At 40.7% G+C, this 14,208-nt stretch overlaps 1 protein-coding gene across 6 annotated transcripts in view; it reads right to left on the bottom strand.

The window, feature by feature from the left end:
• The window catches only part of NOL4 (nucleolar protein 4), a 270,953-nt gene that overhangs the window by 156,801 nt on the left and 99,944 nt on the right, over positions 1-14,208 (bottom strand). The window contains exon 1 of one of the 6 annotated variants that reach the window (XM_075826297.1): positions 3,635-3,655. The exons of the other annotated variants lie outside the window; for them this stretch is intronic. The gene's annotated coding sequence lies outside the window, so the exon portion shown is untranslated. Of the gene's footprint in view, positions 1-3,634; positions 3,656-14,208 lie in introns of those variants that run through there. 6 annotated transcript variants of the gene reach the window in all.

Genomic DNA, 14,208 nt, shown 5'->3' with positions numbered 1-14,208 from the left:
TGAGGGTAATGTCTACCCAGATGAAAGCTAGCAGTCCATTAAAAGTTTTTAAATTAGGCCCACAATAGGCTATATGGGCATGGGTGATTTTTTTTGCCCTACAAGTTATACCTACTACAAACAAGAATTATATGACACTTCCACCCATTAAAGGGATCAAAATACATCTGTAGTAAAACCTCAGTGGATAAAATATAAATAACATGTTACAAGAAAGGAAGGATAAGTCTTAAAATGCTGCAAGTATAAGGAAACCTCTAATATTCAGAAAAGTTACTGCTATTATCCAGCGGTCATTGATCAGCTGTTCAGTATTAAATAATTGATGCCACACTATAAGTTGTATGTTTTATGTAGGCCTTGTTGTATAACATTCCATGGGGCCCAAAAACGATGAAGAGTGAAGGCAAAATAAACATACAGTAATTATATAGACGGAAGAGCTAAATTTCCTAAATATGGTCTGGTCAAACCAATTACCTTCAGAAATCACATAATTAGTTGAATAAGCCCCCCCTGTGTGAAATCAAAAAGTCACATGATCTGTCACATGAGGTCAGTGTAAATCCACCTGTTCTGAAAGACCCGAGTCTACAACACCACTAAGCAAGAAACATGAAGACCAAGGAGCTCCCAAAACAGGTCAGAGACAAAGTTGTGGAGAAGTATAGATCAGGACTGGGATTTAAAAAAAATTACTAAACTTTGAACATCCAAAAAAATTACTAAACTTTGAACATCCTACGGAGCAATATTAATTCCATTATAACATAATGGAAAGACTATGGCACAACTACAAACCTGACAAGAGAATTCCGACCACCAGAACTCACAGACTGGGCAGGAAGGGCATTAATCAGAGATTCAACAAAGACACCAACAATATCACTGAAGGTGCTGCAAAGATCCACAGCGGAGATAGAAGTATCTGTCCATAGGACCACTATAAGCCGTACACTCCACAAAGTGCGACTTTATGGAAGAGTGGCCAGAAAAAAGACATTGCTTATAAAAACACATAAGAAAACACGTTTTGAGTTTGCAAAACAGCATTTGGCAGACTCGTCAAACACATGGAAGAAGGTTCTCTGATCAAATGGGACTAAAATGGTACTTTTTGGTCATCATGGGAAACTGTGTGGTGCAAACCCAACACTTCCCGTCACCCAAAGAACATCATTCCCACAGTGAAGCACGGTGGTGGCAGCGCCATGCTGTGGGGATGCTTTTCATCGTAAGGGACTGGACAACTGTTCAGGGTTAAAGGAAAGATGGAAGGCAGTATATACAGGGCAATTCTTGAGGAAAACCTGCTTCAGTCTGCCAGAGATTTGAGACTGGGACAGAGGTTCACCTCCCAGCAGGACAATGACCCTAAATATACTGCTAAAACTACACTGGAGGGGTTTAAGGGGAAACATTTAAATGTCTTGGATTGGCCTCGTCAAAGCCCAGAATTCAATCCAACTGAGAATCTGTGACATGACTTGAAGACTGTTCTACACCAACGTAACCCATCTAACCTGGAGGAGTTGGAGCAGTTCTGCCTGGAAGAATGGGCAAAAATCCCAGTGTCTAGATGTAGTAAGCTAAGAGAGACATATCCCAAGAGACTTGTATCTGTAATTGCAGCAAAGGATGACTCCACAAAGTATTGACTTTGAGGGGGTGAATACTTACGCACATTAAATTTCTGTGCTTTTTGTCTTAATTATTGTTTGTGTCACAGTAAGTAAAAAATATTTTGCACCTTTAATGTAATAGGCATGTTATGTAAATCGAATGGTACGAACCCCACAAAAATCTATTTTAATTCAAGGTTGTAATGCAACAAAACAGGAAAGACACAAAGGAGGGGTGAATACTTTCACAAGCACTGTACATACACTACAATATCACCTTGATTCAATACAAATACCAAGTGAACATACAATGAATACTAGATACACACAGGAATACAGTATAGTCGGATGACACATATACCGTGCCAGTAACGTAGGCATATATTTTCTACTGTCTGCACAATAGCATCAATATATTCATATGCAGTTTCTCTATTTAATACAATCGGTGTTTGGAAAGTGTTTTAATCCATGCATGATATTATCAGTAGTAGAAGGATATACGGCCTTAGCTACTAAATACAGAATATGTGCCAGATATACAGTATCATTGTCCACCTCATCCATTTAAATGCATATTACAATTTCAAACTCCCTGGAATATAACCAGAAAAGTTTTCTATAACTAATTTTCTACTTCCAATCTACTTCCACTTAAGGGTACATTCACACGTAGCGGAATAATCTGACAAAAATACGCCTGCGTATTTTTTTTGCAAATCCGTGGTGATTCTGGAGAAAAATCTGCACGTTACACATGCAAATTTTGATGTGGAATTTGCCGCAGATTTCAGAGTGAATTTCATCCCTCTTATTGAAGAGTGAAATATGCTGTAAAATCTGCAACAAAAATTGACATGCTGCTGAATTTCCGTAGCATGTAGATTGTATTTGTTAAAATCTCAACCACTTTGCTGCTACTGTAATGCATTATGCTGTGTATTTTCCGCCCACATACCAAGACGGAAAATCCACAGCATTTCTGCCACATGTGACCATACCCTTATTGTACCAGGCGATAAGCCAATGTCAGTAGCAGGGGTGTAACTAAAGAGGGTGTAGAGGTTTCCAGTCACACCTGGGCCGTGGAGCCAGAATGGGCCCAAACGGTCCTACAGCCCCATATCAGGAGACCAGTACGATGATTGATATGTGATAGTTGGGGGGCACTATTACATATTTTGTATTAGGGCCCAGGAGCTTCCAGATATGCCTCTTGTCAGAAGTATCAGCTACACTCGAGGATTGTCTCTCTCTCCTTAAATAAAAATGCACACTGGAGAGGTCAGTGACATACACAGTACGAGATCAATGGACATGTACACCAATAATGGAGATAACCACTTAGACAGAGGACCCTGGAAAATAATATCCTCAACTGCCATGTTGTTCTACATGAATTTAAAGGGTTATCCAGGATTTTAAAATTGATGGCCTGTCCTAGGATAGGCCATCAATATTAGATAGGTAGGAGTCTGACACGCGGGACCTCTGCCCATCAGCTGTTTAAAGGGCAGCAGTGCTCGTGTGAGCGCCGTAGCTTCTTCATTGTTTACATCTGATTCATTCTTGCACACGCCGCTACTTTCGTAGCGGCTGTGCCTGGTATTGCAGCGTTGTCCCTGGAACAATGAAGAGGCTGCAGCACTAACACTAGTGCAGTAGTCCCTTCAAACAGCTAATCAGTGGGGGTGCCGAGAGTCGGACCTCCACCGATCTAATAATGATGAAGGACAGGCCATGAATTTTAAAATCCTGTGTAACCCCTTTAAATTTATTTAGAACAACGGGGCAGTTTTGGGCAGTGAAAGATACTAGAAATACACTGATACATCAGTTATTTGCCACCCATTGTATGAACTATAATGGTGGCCATATTAGTTGTCAGCTAGTCTTTCCAGAATCTGAACAGAATATAAAAAAACGTCACACAAGAGGTTAACACACAACTCAGAGATCTACGGCTAGAAGTGATTCCTTATCTTAGAACAAGTGACATCTTTTTCCCATACTTTTTAACGTTGGGACATGAGGCGGCGCGGTACCATCAAGTTATCACCGGCAGATTTTGTAAGGTGGAATCATGAGCAGTTTGGGTCGTCGTGGTGTTAGATAACACTCTGGGGATTGCCAATAAAGCTCAATGGAAGTGGTGATAAACAGATGAGCAGACGTCAACCTTATTTTTCGCCTTCTAAAAGTAAAACAACTTGTTTGCTTTTTTCTTCTTCAATCACAACAACAAAATGTTCTTTCCGTGACAGCGTTCAAAGAAGAACTTAGATCAATTCAATGAGCTCTTCCTGGGAGATAATCTACAAAACAAGACAATGTGTTTCTTCAAAGAACCGCTTCTGTGGCATCGTACAATCACATACATTTGCAGTTGTTGTATGAAAGAACACAGAATGAATAATCAGGGTGACAATCTACGGCAGCATCAGAAAAATATCCATGGGATTGCTGGGGTTCACGTTGCTGACCTGTGGTGCGATATCTCTGCCATTAAATAACGTGCTGTGTCTTTATTTCATTGTGCATCTAGGCCGCAGTTGTCATAGAAATGCCTTTGCTGCAGTGAGCCTTTCCACACCACACAGATTATGCGCAAATAAGAAAAAACGATAAATTCACTAAATTAAATTACAGCAGAAAATATTGTTACGTGAAACCGTATGGGAAACATCCATCTAGTGGAAACTACTGGTACTTCAGTAGTATTAGTGCAGGAATCAAGAAAATGACATGAAGCTCCACATTACTTGCAGCATTAATAGTGGAATTGCTACTATTATATTCAAGAGCAATGCTGACTTTATTCACTTTACTCTATAAGGGGACTTTGAAGTCATAGGGGATCCCCTACTAAGGACCCCCTATATTAGACAGAATGGAAAGCTGTAACAATAGAGGACTCAATACAGAATGGGTGCAATCTAATACCGCATTCCGCTTGTTCTATAAAGAAATATTCACCATGGCTAAGTTATTTTATGACAGCCACAGGTCTGGAGTTTTTCTACTACTGGGTACCATCAACAGCAGTCGATAGAATGGTCAGGAAATTAGAATTCCCCTTAACCCTAAATGTGCATTGTAACACCCACAATTTTAAAGGAACTTTCCAATAAAAAAAAGTTTCAATTTAAAGGAACACTCTGGGCATAACTGATGCATTGTATTATACCTAGTGCAGGGCCTGAGGGGGTGTGGCTTGACACAGGAATTCTGTCTTTGGTGTTCTTTGAATGTGTCAAGCACCACCCCTCAGGTGCTGCACTAGGCAGAGCACAGTAGTATACTTTTTCTCCAGACACTATTACATTTTAAATAATACATGGAAATCATTGTAAGTATCTGTAATGTTCAGAGGGCTATTGGTCAGGCAGGTTTTCTTACATAATATTCATAAATATTTTAGACTGTAAAATTCCATAGATGAAAACTTCTTATTCAAGAATAAATCCTGTGTAGGTAAATCAGGAGATATCCTGATCAGCAACCATTACAGGAATAAGGAAGGAGTATTTAAGATATTTAATACATTTACTTGCTAGTAAAGCTTAGGAATGTAAAGCTAGAGAAGCATCTGACAATACCTGCTGAACAGAACTAAAGTGAATGGCACGTCTCATTCTGCTTGGATTGAATGGTTTTGAGCTTGGGTGTAAAGTCAGTTCTTTGATCTCTTGATCAGATGAACAGGAATTAGGGTTAGGGGGCCAGGGAGAAAATCCCTTCCTGACCCATATATAATAATCCTTGCAGAATTGATAACTGCAGTGTTTGTGCATGATATACGCTAGGGAGGATTACGGAAGCAGCATATATATATATATATATATATATATATATATATGTACAAAAAAAAAAAGAACGGGGTAGCAGCACTCCAAATAAAGAAAAATGAGAGGTTTATTCAACAAACATCACCACAACGTTTCACCCTCTCTATGGGTGCTTTTTCATGTCGTACAAAAAAAGTGACAATAGAGTGCATATATATATATATATATATATATATATATATATATATATATATATATGTATAGAGCTACAAGCTCATTATACAATTTACATGTCATTAATAACAAAATCACAAAGTGAACGTTTACACAACATTATATCATATAAAATGTAAGATCATGATGTTCACATGAATATTGCACACACCTTTCAATAGCGTAGTTGTCATAAATATAGTGATACAGTGCAGTGGAATCAGTGACACGGGATAATTACTTCCCTAAGTATAATCATGTGTTATATATACAAATATCAAATATTGATAAAAATATATAAGCACTCACCCCGGATCCTAATAGAATTAGATACCGCATGGAGCACCGTGATACACTCTCAGCGTTCCCTACGCTGTACTGCGCCTGTCCGTAAATCCTGCAATACTATTGGTCAGAGTATAACTTGTGATGTAACCCTAGATAGAACGCATCACGTCCCGTGAGAAAAATTAAATCACGCGCATGTGCAATCCAATGAAGTCTTTGACAGCTCCCGCTCATGACTATAATGGACCCGGGATGCTAATAGCTCCATTGCTGACCAGAAAAAGATATCTATAAACAATCAATATAGTTATCACAGAGTGTCTAAAGTTGTAAATAACCCCAATGAGGGGCAATGTTTAGACCTGGGTTAGAAACCGGATTAACTGGATCAAAAAAAGTGTCCCATACTATAGCCATGATCAAAAGTCCCTAGGGGGAACCGATCCGACAACAATGTCAGATATGTCCTTTCTAAAGGTACCCATGCAGTGGGAGGATTCAATAAATCCCCAAACTGCAAACTAGGGCACTCAATCCAGGATCACCAACATAGCTTATGTATGGACCTCTACATAACACCACATCAATGACCTTAAACACTCGGAAGTAACCTCCTTGATAAAATATATATATTTTTTACAGTTTTATTAAACATGTTATGGACCAAATATTCAGAACCCACAAAAATGTGTCATGAACGCTGGAACATAGCGAAGATAACTTGTACATGATCAGTGTATTCATCAGGCTCCAAATTCTGTTTATACAGTATCTTCAAGGGTGAGTGTAAGATATACACAACATATTCACTCTTGCAGGTAAAAAATTATCTTATTTTATATTTCACTCCAGTACCAGGATGAACAAACGTATCTCCTTTACACATAAGAGAACAGCTTTCACAAGAAAGGCATGGGATACAACCTTTCCGTCCAACCGAAGACCCCCTTGCTATATAAGGTTTCACCAATTGGTTCCTTAAATTTTTTGGTCTCATATATGTAAATAGTGTGGGTAATTGGAAATCAGGGATAGAACCATATAAGTTACCCAAGATTTTCCAGTGTTTCTTGATGATAGTAGACACCTCTGGACTGAACTCATTAAAGGTAGCTACCATAGGAGGTCTGTTTGTCTTACTCTTCCTATGTGAATTCCTGATTTGTAATCTACACATCACGGTCTAGTTCCTTTTTGGAAAATCGCGGTGAAAAATGGCCCAGTTTTGACGTGATTTTCCAAAACTCACTGCAAAACTGCAAATTAAACATGATGTGTGAACACAGCCTTATAGCCTAAATAGTAACTCTATGACTAGCATATCTTTGCAGCAACGATCAGTATAAGACTGGGTCCCTAGAAGTCCAGAATGCCCAAGTTCTAACACAAACAGAACTCAAAACACAAGAGGACAAATGAGGTGCAGCAGAAGACAAACACGCGTGGATCACAAACTCTAGGGTTTACCACTTTTCACAATTCACCTATCAATCCTTATTTATCTAAGTTCAGTGTTGGAAATAAAAAAGACAGAGTTTCCCATGAAATTAAAAGTACTACTGTCCTTCTCCTATGCATCTGGAGAGTGAACACTCAAAATAGTTTCCTTTGGTAGTCCCAATGTACCCTAGTCCGACACTGGCAACTCTCCACACTACAATGGTGACTCCAAATATACACACATATCCATTTTTTTGTATTTTCTGCTTGACATTGTCTTCTACACTAACCTATTGATCTTTCAGCGGTAGTTTTCTGCCTCAGCTGCAGTTTTTCTATAAGGCCACTTGCAACAGCAATTAAGAGCCGCACCATCAATAGTGAGCACAACACAGTATGGGGCGGTAAATTCAAGACAAATAAAAACAATATATTACATGTTACATATAGCAATATGCTGAGTGTGCTTTCTACAATGGACATAGAGAATAAACTACCGCTATGTTACAGCTAATGTTGTTCAATCAGAAAATAAAAAAACAAAATACAAAGGCCCAACTATTGTAAACTATAATTCATGGAGATCAATAAAATACAAAAGCATATGCTTTGTACTTTATATAAGATCTTTAAATATATTTTATTGTTTAATTTACATAGCAACACCAGTTACCCATTGGGATGTGATATTGGCACATGGCAATAACTCATCCCATCAGAACTCATATATTTTACATTGCGTCGCGCCCATATTTTAAAAGTAGGGGTGCGCTGACACAGCAGACAGGTTGTAGTTGACATACTATAATAAGTTGCTTTCTTCTTTCTTTCATACTTTCTTCTGTTTTCACCTTCAATGTAATGAAAACCTTGCAAACATTGATAAGGATGTGCTATAACAAATACATATCGATCAAAAAAATTTATTTTTCTGCATACAATAAGTTGTATTTACACTTCTCCCTGCTTGGTATTATTTTTTATTTGTTTCTCTCAATGGTTGACCTGTTTTTTTTGAAGATTACTAAAAGCATTTCTAACTAGTAATAGTATAGTCAACAGGAAAACGAAATCTAATAAATGTAATTCTTAGTGATCACCATATATGTGTCGATTTTAGTAACCCATTTGAGATCTTAATCCACAAAATTCTCTCGCCAAGTTCATTCTATCTTTTCTAAGCACAAAAAATTATTTCCAGTTCTCCAAAAATGTACTGGGATATATATAATACATGTAATAATATTCATAGTCTCATCAAAACTTCTTTACATCTTGCTCACTGACTTTATATTTACCCATGTTTCTCAGTAGTCTAGAAAATTAGTATATGAGTAGTATTATACTTATAGATTATTGTTGTGATGCCAACAATTATATTTGTCCATTGTAACTGCACAAAACAATCAACCATGAACGAGAAAAGTATTTTCTATTGTTCAGAAAAAAAAGTGATAATTCATATTGGTGGTATGATTTCATATTGTTCGTTTACTGCTACATGTTGTTCATTTTTATGGGGGGGTTTTGGGACTTTTTTTTTCAAACATCAGTCTTCTTTGACGATATACCTACTGTAGTATATTAGTGTTTGACCTTATGCACTTGGCAGAGCCCAGGGGGTTATTCCCCCCCCATAGAAACAATGCTTTAATGGAGAATATGATAGAGAACGCCACAATTTATTATTTATTTATTTATAATTTTATACGGAGCCACGCTGAGGTACAACATCATGCCGCATATACTTCTATGGGTGATGTATTAAGCCTCCATACAACTAGAAGGTTGTATGTGCATGAGACTTTATTTCACTCAATGGAGAACAAAATAAAGTGTAGCTGTTATGTAAAGCAGGCCATAACTCCCCATCTTTTTATAATTGTTCTTTTTGATCCTTCCGTTTTCTATGACAAGTAAATATTTAGATTTTTCAACATGTAAACTTGTCTAAAGCAAATTCTTAACATTGAATCTTCAGAATGGTGGCACCGAAAGGTGAAAAAAACGTTCTCCTTGTCATTTTGTGCCATTTTTAAAATTATAACTTATTTACCCCAAAGGATTTGTAATATTTAACGAAAGAGATACAAATGTTAATTGATTATTTATTTCTAATGAAAAAGTCATTTTGTGAGCTGGAACATAATTGGTGTCTGGAGACTCAGATACAACAGCCCAGTTTTATGAGAGGTCATATTTATTAATTTTCTGGGAACAGATGTCAAGATATGACCATGATATTATATACTATTATCTGAATATTTATTTGACTATTTTAAGATAAGTTTATGTGAGATGAGGGAAATAAAAATGTACCTGAAGTCAAGAGTGGCAGTAATAGATAAGATCCTCCATTATTTAATAAAGTATGCTTGAAGATATTTATTAATTGCTCTTATACTATTGAATATACTAGTTTCCATGGATTAGTATAGTCTTAGTAGGTTCAACTAGCTAAACTGCATGCATTGTTTTTTGAATATAGGTAAGCTAAAACACAAGTTCAATTTATAAATAATTTTTTACAAAAATCATGTGTCAGTAAAAGATATAAAAATGTGTGAAAACGTGTGAAGACCTGACACATCTGCTGCCTGACAACCTCATTTAAATGTCTTAAACTGTTAGGCAATGTGTTCCTGGCAACCAGTCTTTAGCTGAAACTGCATGGTGCTGACAACAGGGAAGGGGTTAAACAGAGGTGTAGGAATAAAGCCATGACATTCCCCATCTATACTTGTGTTATTAATCGAAATTAATCTAAGTTCTTTTAAAAATACATATAGGTGGAGAATCCCTTAAAATGTCCATTTGGTTCAAGAGGGGCTATTAAGTCTAAGCATTGTTTTTCCATTAATGCATATGTAAAGCCTGCTTTGGAATGGACAGGAATATTGCAGCTTTTAGCCTATTCAGGTCATTGGGATATTTGCACCAACAGCAGAAGATGAGTGTGTTGATCTTGTTGCAGGCATTGATTTCTCCACTCCTATGATTATGAACTAGTGGTGATATAAAAAGGGCAATGAAAAAAATAAGCACCAAACAGCATGATCTGCCATAAAAGTGAAGAACATCCGTTCACATCCTAGTATCATGCAGTATGTGCAAACAGGATATGGGCGGTCAGAAAGCCATTAACGTCTAAATGGGTTGTCTAATGAAGGGCCTCATGATAGACATCACAAAGAGCTGTCTTCATGGAACAACCCCTTTAAGGCTCCGTTCACATCTGCGCCAGTGTCCCATAACAAAGTTCCGTCTGAGCTTTCCATCTGAGCTTTCCGTCGGAGCGGTACCCTGACTGACACAAGGTTTCCGTTTCCATCACCATTAATTTCAATGGGGACGGATCCGGTGCTAATGGTTTCCGTTTGTCTCCATCGTGCAGGGGTTCCGCCATTTTGACGGAAACAATACCGTCATCGACTACGCTATTGATTCCGTCAAGACGACGGAACCCCTGCACAACGGAGACAAACGGAAACCATAGTGCCACCCATAGGTTGCTACCCTATAAGTCAATGTCTGACCCATAAAATAGCCTTAAACATGATTAGGAATATCAGCAAAACCAGGGACATCTATCTTTAGATAGTTGTTTTAGAGTTCTTTCTCTTTGTCGGTACAGAGCAGGATATTGGTTGGATGTGTGAGATGCTTTTGATGGAGCTCTCTAGGCATGTACAGGTCCATCTTGCGAAGTGTAATGACCGGGGGGTAGGGAAACGGACAAGTGAGCCCTAATCTACCCGCCACTCTGTCCCTGCCTACTTGCAACGACCCGCCCTAGGCGACGGGGTACAACTGGGCGGCGGTCCCTGCACTCAGTAAGTGCACGACAAACACGACAAACATACAAGGGAATACAAGCAAGGGAAAGGGGCAGTTGCCCACGGCAACACCGTGAGCAACCAGAGTGGTGAACGAGCCGAGTCAAGCCAGGAGTGTGCGAGGTACCAAACGAAGAGCAGAAGAGTAGTCAGTAAGCCAGGGTCAGTATGGAGCAGGAACAAAATAGAAGGAGCTGTAGCTGGGCCAGGAAACCACACGAAAAAGAATAACAAGCAAGGAGGAACAGGAAATGCAGGTATAAATAGACAGAGGGCGGGAGCTAGCTGAGTCTGGCCAGGCTGCGATAGGCTCTCCCACTCCTAAGCCTGCCAGCCTGAGTGGTGGAAGCTGGAGTCAGTCTCAGGGATGTAGATTCAGGTGCTGACTGATTAATTAAGGGAGTTAACCCCGAAGCTGTGCCTGGCAGATCCTTTACAGTACCCCCCCTTTTATGAGGGGCCACCGGACCCTTTCTAAGTGGACCTGGCTTACTGGGGAAACGCAGGTGGAACCTCCTGACCAATACCCCAGCGTGAACATCCCGGGCGGGTACCCAAGTCCTCTCCTCGGGCCCGTAACCTCTCCAATGGACCAGGTACTGGAGGGAGCCTTGGACCATCTTGCTGTCCACAATCCTGGCCACCTCGAATTCCACCCCCTCAGGGGTGAGGACGGGAACAGGAGGTCTCCTCGAGGGAGCCAAGGACGGGGAGCAGCGTTTAAGGAGGGAGGCATGAAACACGTCGTGTATACGAAAAGACGGGGGTAACTCCAGCCGGAAGGAGACAGGATTGAGGACCTCAATGACCTTATACGGCCCAATAAACCGGGGAGCAAACTTCTTGGACGGAACCTTGAGACGCAAGTTCCTAGACGACAACCACACCAGATCCCCGACCATAAACAGGGGGTTAGCAGAACGTTTTCTATCAGCCTGAGTTTTTTGTACGCTCTGGGACGCCTCTAGGTTCTTCTGAACCTGGGCCCAGACTGTGCACAGTTCCCGATGGACGACCTCTACCTCGGGATTGTTGGAACTACCAGGTGAAACGGAGGAGAACCGTGGATTTAACCCAAAATTACAGAAAAAGGGAGAGACCCCTGACGAGTTACTGACCCGGTTATTAAGGGAAAATTCGGCAAGGGGAATGAATGAGACCCAATCATATTGACAGTCAGAGACAAAACACCTTAAGTATTGTTCTAGAGATTGATTAGTCCTCTCCGTTTGACCATTGGTTTCAGGATGGAAGGCAGAGGAGAAGGACAGATCAATCCCCAACTTCATACAGAAGGCTCTCCAAAACAATGAAACAAATTGTACCCCTCTGTCCGAAACAATATTGACAGGGACCCCATGGAGACGCAGGATGTGTTTGACAAACAAGGTAGCCAACGTCTTGGCGTTAGGTAGTTTCTTGAGGGGCACAAAGTGGCACATCTTACTGAAGCGGTCTACCACCACCCACACCACCGACTTGCCTTGGGATGGAGGCAAATCGGTGATAAAATCCATGGAGATATGTGTCCAAGGTCTCTGGGGAATGGGCAACGAACGCAGTAAGCCCGCTGGTCGGGACCTGGGAGTCTTGGACCTAGCACAAACCTCACAAGCGGCGACGTAGGCCTTAACGTCTTTAGGCAACCCAGGCCACCAATAATTTCTGGTAATGAGGTGTTTGGTACCCAGGATGCCTGGATGACCAGATAGTGCGGAGTCATGATTTTCCCTAAGTACCCTTAGCCGGAATTGCAGGGGAACAAACAGCTTGTTCTCAGGAAGGTTCCCGGGAGCTGAACCTTGATCAGCAGCAATTTCAGAGACTAAATCAGAATCGATCGAGGAAATGATTATACCTGGAGGCAAAATACAAGCAGGATCTTCCTCCGAAGGAGGGCTGGCCATGAAGCTACGCGACAGTGCATCAGCCTTAATATTTTTAGACCCAGCCCTATAGGTAACCAAAAAATTTAATCTGGTAAAAAATAACGCCCATCGAGCTTGTCTCGGGTTTAGCCTCCGGGCAGATTCTAGGAAAACCAGATTCTTGTGGTCGGTAAGGACCGTTACCTGGTGTCTAGCCCCCTCCAGGAAGTGGCGCCACTCTTCAAATGCCCATTTAATGGCTAAGAGTTCGCGGTTGCCAATATCATAGTTACTCTCAGTTGGCGAAAACTTCCTGGAGAAGTAGGCACTGGGGCGGAGATGGGTGAGGGACCTGGTACCCTGGGACAAGACAGCCCCCACTCCCACCTCAGATGCGTCAACTTCCACGATAAATGGCTCCATTAGGTTAGCTCCCCAGTATTCCAGTCAAACGTGGGATTATGCAACTGTAACCAGGGAAGGCCTAGAACCAAATCGTACGATAATCCCTGCATCAACAGTACAGAGCATTGTTCCAAATGCATGGAGCCAACAAGGAGTTCAAAAACAGGGGTATGCTGTGTAAAATAACCATTAGCAAGAGGAGTGGAGTCGATACCTACTACCGGGACAAGTTTAGGCAAATCAATCAGAGGCATAGCAAGAGACATAGCAAATTCCACAGACATAATATTAGCAGAAGACCCTGAATCCACGAAGGCACTGCTGGTAGCAGACCTATCACCAAAAGAGACCTGAAAGGGAAGCAAGATTTTATTACGTTTCATATTTACGGGAAATACCTGTGCGCCCAAGTGACCTCCCCGATGATCACTTAGGCGCGGAAGTTCTCTGGCTGCATTCTTACGCTTAGGACAGTTGTTCACTTGATGCTTGTCATCCCCACAGTAGAAGCAGAGACCATTCTTCCTGCGGAATTCTCTACGTTGTTAGGGCGACACGGAGGCCCCGAGTTGCATAGGTATCTCTGAGTCTTTCGGGGAGGAACGAAGCAACGGAACTTCGGGAGGCATCATGGGGGAGTCGGAGGAGAAAACACATAAACGTTCATGTTGTCGTTCCCTGAGACGTCGGTCAAGTCGTACCGCTAAAGCCATAGCCTGGTCTAGGGAGTCAGAAGAGGGATAGCTAA

This window comes from Rhinoderma darwinii, chromosome 5, assembly GCF_050947455.1.
Source record: "Rhinoderma darwinii isolate aRhiDar2 chromosome 5, aRhiDar2.hap1, whole genome shotgun sequence".
In the NCBI taxonomy this organism is placed as follows: domain Eukaryota; kingdom Metazoa; phylum Chordata; class Amphibia; order Anura; family Rhinodermatidae; genus Rhinoderma; species Rhinoderma darwinii.
The sequence above is the reverse complement of the archived record's forward strand: the minus strand, read 5'-3'. Positions and strand labels throughout refer to the sequence as shown.